Here is a 13,478-nt window from a genome sequence, read left to right as displayed (position 1 = left end):
ATCCGATTATTAGCTATTATTCGCTATTTCCCCAAGAAAAAATAGTTTTTTTTTATATACAGAACACTTGATTCACGTTAAAATATCAAAAAATATATTTAAAATAATTATAAAGATAAGAAAAAATATGAATGTCGACCCTTGCGGGATTTGAACCCATGGCGCCCGGGACAACAAATCTAACTTGCCACACAGCTTTACCAACTGCGCCATGATTCATATGCCTGCCTTACGAATATTTAGCTTAAAACACCTGCTCCCGGTTAGTAAACAAAACATATTTTGGCAGATTGTGGGCCCACTAATTGGTATATAAAAAAATCCTTCAGTACAATTTTTCGATACATTAAATTCTAATTTTGGGCGGAGTTTGAAATTTATAAGTTAATATTATAAGGAGTTACGGGGTGTGATGAGTGCGTGCCTCCTGATATGACTTCTGCCCCGTTTTCAGCCTTTATTCGCTCTTTAACAAAGAAAAATATTTCTTTTCACATATAGAAGACTTTATTCGCTTTAAAATATTGAAAAGAAGTTAAAAAAATAATATAAATTGAAATAAATAAATAAATAAAATTTATCCGAAATTTATCTGATTATTAGCTATTATTCGCTATTTCCCCAAGAAAAAATAGTTTTTTTTTTATATACAGAACACTTGATTCGCGTTAAAATATCAAAAAATATGTTTAAAAAAATAATATTAAAAAAAAGAAAAAATTTGAATGTCGATCGTCGCAGGGTTTCGAACCCATGGCCCCCGGAACAGCAAATATAATTTGCCACACAGCTTTACCAACTGCGCCATGATTCATATGCCTGCCCCGCGAATATTTAGCTTAAAACACCTCCTCCCGGTTAGTAAACAAAACTTATTTTAGCAGATTGTGGGCCCACTAATTGGTATATAAAAAAATCCTTCGGTAAAATTGTTCGATACATTAAATTCTAATTTTAGGCGGAGTTTGAAATTTATAGGTTAATATTATAGGGAATTACGGGGTGTGATGTGTGCGTACCTCCTGATATGACTACTGTCCCTTTTTCAGCCATTATTCGCTCCTTAACAAAGAAAAATATTGCTTTTCACATATAGAACACTTTATTCGCTTAAAAATATTGAAAAGAAGTTAAAAAAATAATATAAAATAAAATAAATAAATAAGTAAAAATTATCGAAATTTATCCGTTTATTGGCTATTATTCGCAATTTCTTAAAAAAAATACAGTTATTTTTATATACAAAACACTTTATTTACGTTATAATATCGAAAATTATATTTAAAAAAATAATATAAAATAAATAAAAAAAAATTAAAGTTGACCCTCACAGGGTTTCGAACCCATGAGCTCCGGCACTGCATATTAGCCTTGTACACAGCGCTACCAACTGCGCCACGTTTCACATGACAGCCCAGCGAATATTTAGCTAAATACACCTACTCCCGGTTAGTCAACAAACTATATTTTGGCCCATTGTGGCTCCACTAATTAGTATATAAAAAATTTCTTTCGTACAATTGTTTGTTACATTAAACTCTAATTTCTGGAAGAGTTTGAAATTTATAGGTTAATATTATAGGGAGTTACGGGCTGTTATGTGTGCATGCTCCTACATACGACTTTTGTCCCTTTTTCAGCCATTATTCGCTCTTTAACAGAGAAAAATAATTCTTTTCATACATAGAATACTTTATTCACTTGAAAATATTGAAAAAGAAGTTAAAAAAATAATATGAAATAAAATAAATAAATAAGTAAAAATTATCGAAATTTATCCGTTTATTAGCTATTATTCGCTATTTCTTAAAAAAAATATAGTTATTTTTATGTACAGAACACTTTATTTACGTTATAATATCGAAAATTATATTTAAAAAAATAATATAAAATGAATAAAAAAAATTTAAAGTTGACCCTCACAGGGTTTCGAACCCATGAGCTCCGGCACTGCATATTAGCCTTGCACACAGCGCTGCCAACTGCGCCACGTTTCACATGACAGCCCAGCGAATATTTAGCTAAATACACCTACTCCCGGTTAGTCAACAAAATATATTTTGGCCCATTGTGGGTCCACTAATTAGTATATAAAAAATTTCTTTCGTACAATTGTTTGTTACATTAAACTCTAATTTCTGGCCGAGTTTGAAATTTATTGGTTAATATTATAGGGAGTTACGGGCTGTGATGTGTGCATGCTCCTAGATACGACTTTTGTCCCCTTTTCAGCCATTATTCGCACTTTAACAAAGAAAAAAAAATTCTTTTTATACATAGTATACTTTATTCACTTAGAAATATTTAAAAAGAAATCAAGAAAATAAGATAAAAAAAAATAAATAAATAAGTAAAAATTATCGAAATTTATCCGTTTATTAGCTATTATTCGCAATTTCTTAAAAAAAATATAGTTATTTTCATATACAGAACACTTTATTTACGTTATAATATCGAAAATTATATTAAAAAAATAATATAAAATAAATAAAAAAATTTAAAGTTGACCCTCACAGGGTTTCGAACCCATGAGCTCCGGCACTGCATATTAGCCTTGCACACAGCGCTACCAACTGCGCCACGTTTCACATGACAGCCCAGCGAATATTTAGCTAAATACACCTACTCCCGGTTAGTCAACAAATATATTTTGGCCCATTGTGGGCCCACTAATTAGTATATAAAAAATTTCTTTCGTACAATTGTTTGTTACATTAAACCCTAATTTCTGGCAGAGTTTGAAATTTATAGGTTAATATTATAGGGAGTTACGGGCTGTTATGTGTGCATGCTCCTACATACGACTTTTGTCCCTTTTTCAGCCATTATTCGCTCTTTAACAGAGAAAAAAAATTCTTTTCATACATAGAATACTTTATTCACTTGAAAATATTGAAAAAGAAGTCAAAAAAATAATATGAAATAAAATAAATAAATAAGTAAAAATTATCGAAATTTATCCGTTTATTAGCTATTATTCGCTATTTCTTAAAAAAAATATAGGGGAGAGGGGGGCACATGTGAACAGGGGGCACATGTGAACATGGTATGTTTTACCAATATGAATTGAAATAAAAAATCTCTAAAAATTTTCAATTGATGTCAGTACTAGTCCTACCTCTCTGAAAAACTTTCAGAACAATGAGACATTTTGTTGTTCTATTCTGACAATTTCTTTGTATCAGCTGGTGTTGTATATATTATAATCACTCACTTCTTCAAGTGAAAGCATAATATAAATCAACTAATAAACTAAAATTAACTATTGCAGTCCATTATATGAACATTCAGGAAAGTTTATGACAATTATTCTTTTTTTTTTTACTCAATTAAAAATTCTTTATTTTTCAAGTTAGGTTTAAGAAGGATGATGGGGCACTTGTGAACAAAAGATCTGGGGCAGATGTGAACAGTTCACAAGTGCCCCTACACAGTATTAAGATTATTATCCTCATAATATTATAAGTTTAAAAAACATGTATGCATTTAAAATTATTATTATTTAATTTTCCATAATTAATTTATTAATTTTTCCTTTAAAAAAAATTTTTTTTTATTAAATGGTTGATCGCGCATCACGCATATTAACTGATACACCGGAGAAAATAGAATTGCTAAAGCTACAAATGAAAAGATAGAAAAAATGAAAAAAAAAGCATGAAAGAGTATTAGAGAAGAAAGAAAAAGGCCCATTACAGCTCCCTTGGAACATGAAGGTGCGAAAAACCCAATAACGGAAAAATTATTGTACAGCTGAAAAATTATTTTCTGATTGACAGTACTGTTGTACAATTTAAATTCACATAGTAAGCTACAACCCCTTCTGTATAATGCACATCTATATCTGTAATAATAATGATTTTTTTCTTTGAAATATGATGATTGCTTTGTGTTTTTAATCTTGTTCATATGTGCCCCAGGCATGTTCACATTCAATTCCCCAGGCATGTTCACTTCAATTGTTCACATGTGCCCCCAATGGGGGCACATGTGAACAATTGAAGTCATTTTTCTAAAATATTATAAAGTAAAGAAATATTTTATTGAAAAATCTCAAAAAATTTCACAAGATAAAGAAAATACTATTTAAACATATGGACTTCTTTACTATGAAAAATTGATGACATTTTTTGAAAAATGAAGAAATAAAAAAATTTGTTCACATGTGCTCCCCTCTCCCCTAGTTATTTTTATATACAGAACACTTTATTTACGTTATAATATCGAAAATTATATTTAAAAAAATAATATAAAATAAAAAAAAAAAATTAAAGTTGACCCTCACAGGGTTTCGAACCCATGAGCTCCGGCACTGCATATTAGCCTTGCACACAGCGCTACCAACTGCGCCACGTTTCACATGACAGCCCAGCGAATATTTAGCTAAATACACCTACTCCCGGTTAGTCAACAAAATATATTTTGGCCCATTGTGGGCCCACTAATTAGTATATAAAAAATTTCTTTCGTACAATTGTTTGTTATATTAAACCCTAATTTCTGGCAGAGTTTGAAATTTACAGGTTAATATTATAGGGAGTTACGGGCTGTTATGTGTGCATGCTCCTACATACGACTTTTGTCCCTTTTTCAGCCATTATTCGCTCTTTAACAGAGAAAAAAAATTCTTTTCATACGTAGAATACTTTATTCACTAGAAAATATTGAAAAAGAAGTCAAAAAAATAATATGAAATAAAATAAATAAATAAGTAAAAATTATCGAAATTTATCCGTTTATTAGCTATTATTCGCTATTTCTTAAAAAAAATATCGTTATTTTTATATACAGAACACTTTATTTACGTTATAATATCGAAAATTATATTTAAAAAAATAATATAAAATGAATAAAAAAAATTTAAAGTTGACCCTCACAGGGTTTCGAACCCATGAGCTCCGGCACTGCATATTAGCCTTGCACAAAACACTGCCAACTGCGCCACGTTTCACATGACAGCCCAGCGAATATTTCGCTAAATACACCTACTCCCGGTTAGTCAACAAAATATATTTTGGCCCATTGTGGGTCCACTAATTAGTATATAAAAAATTTCTTTCGTACAATTGTTTGTTATATTAAACTCTAATTTCTGGCCGAGTTTGAAATTTATAGGTTAATATTATAGGGAGTTACGGGCTGTGATGTGTGCATGCTCCTAGATACGACTTTTGTCCCTTTTTCAGCCATTATTCGCACTTTATCAAAGAAAAAAAATTCTTTTTAGACATAGAATACTTTATTCACTTAGAAATATTTAAAAAGAAATCAAGAAAATAAGATAAAAAAAATAAATAAATAAGTAAAAAATATCGAAATTTATCCGTTTATTAGCTATTATTCGCAATTTCTTAATAAAAATAAAATTATTTTTATATACAGAACACTTTATTTACGTTATAATATCGAAAATTATATTTAAAAAAATAATATAAAATGAATAAAAAAAATTTAAACATGTCCCTCACAGGGTTTCGAACCCATGAGCTCCGGCACTGCATATTAGCCTTGCACACAGCGCTACCAACTGCACCACGTTTCACATGACAGCCCAGCGAATATTTAGCTGAATACAGCTACTCCCGGTTAGTCAACAAAATATATTTTGGCCCATTGTGGGCCCACTAATTAGTATATAAAAAATTTCTTTTGTACAATTGTTTGTTACATTAAACTCTAATTTCAGGCCGAGTTTGAAATTTATAAGTTAATAATATAGGGAGTCATGGGCTGTGATGTGTGCATGCTCCTAGATACGACTTTTGTCCCTTTTTCAGCCATTATTCGCTCTTTGACAAAGAAAAAAAATTCTTTTCATACATAGAATACTTTATTCGCTTAACAATATTGAAAAAGAAGTCAAAAAAATAATATAAAATAAAATAAATAAATAAGTAAAAATTATCGAAATTTATCCGTTTATTAGCTATTATTCGCTATTTCTTAAAAAAATATAGTTATTTTCACACAAAGAACACTTTATTTACGTTATAATATCGAAAATTATATTTAAAAAATAATAGAAAATAAATAAAAAAAATTTAAGGTTGAACCTCTAAGGGTTTCGAACCCATGAGCTCCGGCACTGCATATTAACCTAGCACACAGCGCTACCAACTGCGCCACGTTTCACATGACAGCTCAGCGAATATTCAGCTAAATACACCTACTCCCGGTTAGTCAACAAAATATATTTTGGCCCATTGTGGGCCAACTAATTAGTATATAAAAAATTCCTTTCGTACAGTTGTTTGTTACATTAAACTTTAATTTCTTGCCGAGTTTGAAATTTATAGGTTAATATTAAAGGGAGTTACGGGCTGTGATGTGTGCATGCTCCTAGATAGGACTTTTGTCCCTTTTTCAGCCATTATTCGCTCTTTGACAAAGAAAAAAAATTCTTTTTATACATAGAATACTTTATTCACTTAAAAATATTGAAAAAGAAGTAAAAAAAAATAATATAAAATAAAATAAATAAATAAGTAAAAATTATCGAAATTTATCCGTTTATTAGCTATTATTCGCTATTTCTTAAAAAAAAATATAGTTATTTTTATATACAGAACACTTTATTTGCTTTATAATATCGAAAATTATATTTAAAAAATTAATATAGAATAAATGAAAAAAATTTAAACATGTCCCTCACAGGGTTTCGAACCCATGAGCTCCGGCACTGCATATTAGCCTTGCACACAGCGCTACCAACTGCGCCACGTTTCACATGACAGCCCAGCGAATATTCAGCTAAATACACCTACTCCCGGTTAGTCAACAAAATATATTTTGGCCCATTGTGGGCCCACTAATTAGTATATAAAAAATTTCTTTTGTACAATTGTTTGTTACATTAAACTCTAATTTCAGGCCGAGTTTGAAATTTATAAGTTAATAATATAGGGAGTTACGGGCTGTGATGTGTGCATGCTCCTAGATAGGACTTTTGTCCCTTTTTCAGCCATTATTCGCTCTTTGACAAAGAAAAAAAATTCTTTTTATACATAGAATACTTTATTCACTTAAAAATATTGAAAAAGAAGTAAAAAAAAATAATATAAAATAAAATAAATAAATAAGTAAAAATTATCGAAATTTATCCGTTTATTAGCTATTATTCGCTATTTCTTAAAAAAAAATATAGTTATTTTTATATACAGAGCACTTTATTTGCTTTATAATATCGAAAATTATATTTAAAAAATTAATATAGAATAAATGAAAAAAATTTAAACATGTCCCTCACAGGGTTTCGAACCCATGAGCTCCGGCACTGCATATTAGCCTTGCACACAGCGCTACCAACTGCGCCACGTTTCACATGACAGCCCAGCGAATATTCAGCTAAATACACCTACTCCCGGTTAGTCAACAAAATATATTTTGGCCCATTGTGGGCCCACTAATTAGTATATAAAAAATTTCTTTTGTACAATTGTTTGTTACATTAAACTCTAATTTCAGGCCGAGTTTGAAATTTATAAGTTAATAATATAGGGAGTTACGGGCTGTGATGTGTGCATGCTCCTAGATACGACTTTTGTCCCTTTTTCAGCCATTATTCGCTCTTTGACAAGGAAAAAAAATTCTTTTCATACATAGAATACTTTATTCACTTAAAAATATTGAAAAAGAAGTAAAAAAAAATAATATAAAATAAAATAAATAAATAAGTAAAAATTATCGAAATTTATCCGTTTATTAGCTATTATTCGCTATTTCTTAAAAAAAAATATAGTTATTTTTATATACAGAACACTTTATTTACTTTATAATATCGAAAATTATATTTAAAAAATTAATATAAAATAAATAAAAAAATTTTAAAATTCTCACTCAAAGGGTTTCGAACCCATTAGCCCCGGAACTGCATATTAACCTTGCACACAGCGCTACCAACTGCGCCACGTTTCACATGACAGCCCAGCGAATATTCAGCTAAATACACCTACTCCCGGTTAGTCAACAAAATATATTTTGGCCCATTGTGGGCCCACTAATTAGTATATAAAAAATTCCTTTCGTACAGTTGTTTGTTACATTAAACTTTAATTTCTTGCCGAGTTTGAAATTTATAGGTTAATATTATAGGCAGTTACGGGCTGTGATGTGTGCATGCTCCTAGATAGGACTTTTGTCCCTTTTTCAGCCATTATTCGCTCTTTGACAAAGAAAAAAAATTCTTTTCATACATAGAATACTTTATTCACTTAAAAATATTGAAAAAGAAGTCAAAAAAATAATATAAAATAAAATAAATAAATAAGTAAAAATTATCGAAATTTATCCGTTTATTAGCTATTATTCGCTATTTCTTAAAAAAGTATAGTTATTTTCACACAAAGAACACTTTATTTACGTTATAATATCGAAAATTATATTTAAAAAAATAATAGAAAATAAATAAAAAAAATTTAAGGTTGAACCTCTAAGGGTTTCGAACCCATAAGATCCGGCACTGCATATTAACCTAGCACACAGCGCTACCAACTGCGCCACGTTTCACATGACAGCTCAGCGAATATTTAGCTAAATACACCTACTCCCGGTTAGTCAACAAAATATATTTTGGCCCATTGTGGGCCCACTAATTAGTATATAAAAAATTCCTTTCGTACAGTTGTTTGTTACATTAAACTCTAATTTCTTGCCGAGTTTGAAATTTATAGGTTAATATTATAGGGAGTTACGGGCTGTGATGTGTGCATGCTCCTAGATACGACTTTTGTCCCTTTTTCAGCCATTATTCGCACTTTGACAAAGAAAAAAAATTCTTTTCATACATAGAATACTTTATTCACTTAAAAATATTGAAAAAGAAGTAAAAAAAAATAATATAAAATAAAATAAATAAATAAGTAAAAATTATCGAAATTTATCCGTTTATTAGCTATTATTCGCTATTTCTTAAAAAATATATAGTTATTTTTATATACAGAACACTTTATTTACTTTACAATATCGAAAATTATATTTAAAAAATTAATATAAAATAAATAAAAAAAGATTAAAGTTGACCCTCACAGGGTTTCGAATCCATGAACCCCGGAACTGCATATTAACCTTGCACACAGCGCTACCAACTGCGCCACGTTTCACATGACAGCCCAGCGAATATTTAGCTGAATACACCTACTCCCGGTTAGTCAACAAAATATATTTTGGCCCATTGTGGGCCCACTAATTAGTATATAAAAAATTCCTTTCGTACAGTTGTTTGTTACATTAAACTTTAATTTCTTGCCGAGTTTGAAATTTATAGGTTAATATTATAGGGAGTTACGGGCTGTGATGTGTGCATGCTCCTAGATACGACTTTTGTCCCTTTTTCAGCCATTATTCGCTCTTTGACAAAGAAAAAAAATTCTTTTCATACATAGAATACTTTATTAACTTAAAAATATTGAAAAAGAAGTAAAAAAAAAATAATATAAAATAAAATAAATAAATAAGTAAAAATTATCGAAATTTATCCGTTTATTAGCTATTATTCGCTATTTCTTAAAAAAAAATATAGTTATTTTTATATACAGAACACTTTATTTACTTTATAATATCGAAAATTATATTTAAAAAATTAATATAAAATAAATGAAAAAAATTTAAACATGTCCCTCTCAGGGTTTCGAACCCATGAGCTCCGGCACTGCATATTAGCCTTGCACACAGCGCTACCAACTGCGCCACGTTTCACATGACAGCCCAGCGAATATTTAGCTAAATACAGCTACTCCCGGTTAGTCAACAAAATATATTTTGGCCGATTGTGGGCCCACTAATTAGTATATAAAAAATTTCTTTTGTACAATTGTTTGTTACATTAAACTCTAATTTCAGGCCGAGTTTGAAATTTATAGGGTTAATATTATAGGGAGTTACGGGCTGTGATGTGTGCATGCTCCTAGATAGGACTTTTGTCCCTTTTTCAGCCATTATTCGCTCTTTAACAAAGAAAAAAAATTCTTTTGATACATAGAATACTTTATTCACTTAAAAATATTGAAAAAGAAATAAAAAAATAATATAAAATAAAATAAATAAATAAGTAAATATTATCGAAATTTATCCGTTTATTAGCTATTATTTGCTATTTCTTAAAAAAAAATATAGTTATTTTTATACACAGAACACTTTATTTACGTTATAATATCGAAAATTATATTTAAAAAAATAATAGAAAATAAATAAAAAAAATTTAAAGTTGACCCTCACAGGGTTTCGAACCCATGAGCCCCGGAACTGCATATTAACCTTGCACACAGCGCTACCAACTGCGCCACGTTTCACATGACAGCCCAGCGAATATTTAGCTAAATACACCTACTCCCGGTTAGTCAATAAAATATATTTTGGCCCATTGTGGGCCCACTAATTAGTATATAAAAAAATTCCTATCGTTCAGATGTTTGTTACATTAAACTCTAATTTCTGGCCGAGTTTGAAATTTATAGGTTAATATTATAGAGAGTTACGGGCTGTGATGTGTGCATGCTCCTAGATACGACTTTTGTCCCTTTTTCAGCCATTATTCGCTCTTTGACAAAGAAAAAAAAATTCTTTTTATTCATAGAATACTTTATTCACTTAAAAATATTGAAAAAGAAGTAAAAAAAATAATATAAAATAAAATAAATAAATAAGTAAAAATTATCGAAATTTATCCGTTTATTAGCTATTATTCGCTATTTCTTACAAAAAAATATAGTTATTTTTGTATACAGAACACTTTATTTACGTTATAATATCGAAAAGTATATTTAAGAAAATAATATAAAATAAATAAAAAAATTTAAAGTTGACCCTCCCAGGGTATCGAACCCAGGAGCTCCGGCAATGCATATTAACCTTGCAAGCAGCACTACCAACTGAGCCACGCTTCACAGGACCGCTCAGCGAAAATTTAGCGAAATACAGCTACTCACGGTTAGTCAACAAAATATATTTTGGCCCATTGTGGGCCCACTAATTAGTATATAAAAAATTTCTTTCGTACAATTGTTTGTTACATTAAACTCTAATTTCTAGCCGAGTTTGAAATTTATAGGTTAATACTATAGGGAGTTACGGGGTGTGATGTGTGCGTGCCTCCTGATACGACTTTTGTCTCTTTTTCAGCCATTATATTTGTTCTTAACAAGGAAAAAAAATTCTTTTCTTATATAGAACACTTTATTCACTTTAAAATATTGAGAAAGAAGTTAAAAATATAATATAATATAAAATAAATAAATAAATAAAAATTATCCAAAATTTATCCGTTTATTAGCCGTTATAAAAAAAATAGTTATTTTTATACACAGAACACTTTTTTTACGTTGAAATATAGAAAAATATATTAAAAAAATAATTTAAAAAAATTTGAACGTCGATCATCGCAAGGTTTCGTACCCAGAGCCTCCGGGACTACATATCAACCTTGCCCAGAGCGCTACCAGCTGCGCCATGTTTCTCATGCCAGCCCCGATAATATTTAGCTTAAAGCACCTTTTCCCGGCTAGTCAACAAAACTTATTTTGACCCATTTTCGTCTATAAAAAAGTCCTCGGGTGCAATTGTTCAGTACATTTGACTCTAATTTCGGGCCGAGTTTGAATAATAACTCTAATCGAGAAAAATAACTCTTTTTATATATAGAACAGTTTATTCACTTTAAAATATCGAAAAAGTATTTAAAAAAATAAAATATAATATAATAATCAAGTAAATGAAGTGTTCTATATAAAAAAAATAACTATTTTTCTCTTGAAAAGAATGAATAATAGCTAAAAAACGGATAAATTTCGGTTCCGACGCTACGCATTCGAAACGCCCCCCCGTAACTCCCTTTAATATTAATTTAAATTTTCATACTCGGCCATTTCAAACTATGTTTTTGCTGATGGTATGCAACGGAAATGCGGGTTAGTTTTATCAAGAAGTCCTCCAGGAAGGCAAATTTCTTTCAATACTTGATCCATGATCCGCGATGGCTCAGGAGATAGAGCGTTCGCCTTCCAATGATTTGAACCGGGATTCGATTCCGCAAAGGCTGGTCGATACAAATTCCTCATCCGGCTTGCACCGACCACAATGCTGAAGTGAAATTTCCTCAGTGGTAGACAGATCATGGACTGGAGTTCCCTTACTGTCTGGCTATCCGTGGGAGGTTCTCGTGGTCTTCCTCTCCATGTAACGCAAATGCGGTTTAGTTCTAGCAAAAAGTCCTCTACGAAGGCTAAATTTCTCCCAATACTTGATCCAGAAGTTTCCTTGTCTCCTATATTGGGTTCAAAATTAAAAAGCTACAGAGTTGAACATTAGTAGTCGTAAATCCAAAAATTGGGTCGGCTGTTCAATGACGGTTATTAAAATTAATGAAATAAATTTTACAAATAGAATAGGCCGGGATAGCCTGGTTGGTAGGACACTGGATCCATGTCCATCAGGTCATGGTCTTGACACCCGCTGAGCGATGACTCCCCGTGTAGTAAATGGTGACTGATGTACGTTAAATCTGTTGGGTCGCAAAGTCTTCTGTGTTCATATAACAAATAATTCCTCCGGGTGTACTGATCCAGGAGTTTCCTACTCTTCTGGATTGGTTCAAAATCACAAGGATACTGAGTTGAACATTAGTAATCGTAAACCCAAAAAAATTGGGTCGGCTGTTCAACGACGGTTATAAAATATAAAATTGATTTTAAAACTATATTCTTTTATTAATATAATGTTTTCACTAAGAATTAATGGTAGCTCTGAACTTACAAAATTAAAAATTAATTTTTCTCTTCCATCGCAGTAATAAAAATAAACTTTTCTTGTGTTCTAAATCAATACCACAATACTATGTAGTATAATTGTTTTGTCAAGTAAAAGTATTTTCATCAATGCTATAAAAATGCTTTATCATGTAATTAAAACATTTAAATTAAAATTAAATAAAATAATTATTTGAAATATAATGTATAAATAATTAAAATCTATTCTGAATTAAAATATGTATTGTTAGCAATAAAAATATCTATCAGAAATTAAAATCTAAACTGAAAATTAATAATTAACTACTTTAATACGATATCAAATGAATTTAGTTGAATCAAATCAAATGAATTGATATAAATTTGGCTCAGAGCTAGACATATTTTTTAATCAGTCTATTATAAATATTATTTTTGTAGTGTTCAACATATTATTTTTTTAAATAATTTTCTTAATAAAAGGATGAAAAATATGTCCGATTGAAAAAGAACTATCAAATTAAAGCTATGTAGATATAGTCTTAGACATAGTATCATTTTCGATAAGTCGTTCCTCCTCAGATGTTTTGCTTACGAGTTGATGTGTGAACAAGCTTAATATTCTAAGAAGTTTTATCGTTGTGATTTGTGTTTAAATGTACTCTTAATAATTTTACCATTCATAACAGTTTTCTGCAACTTATGAATTCTAACAGGTCGTGAGCTTTAAGCAAATTTAAGAACAATAATATCACAACATAA

This window comes from Parasteatoda tepidariorum, unplaced genomic scaffold (assembly GCF_982258835.1).
Source record: "Parasteatoda tepidariorum strain Cologne lab strain unplaced genomic scaffold, Ptep-v5.0 scaffold_34, whole genome shotgun sequence".
Classification (NCBI taxonomy): Eukaryota; Metazoa; Arthropoda; class Arachnida; order Araneae; family Theridiidae; genus Parasteatoda; species Parasteatoda tepidariorum.
The sequence above is the reverse complement of the archived record's forward strand: the minus strand, read 5'-3'. Positions refer to the sequence as shown.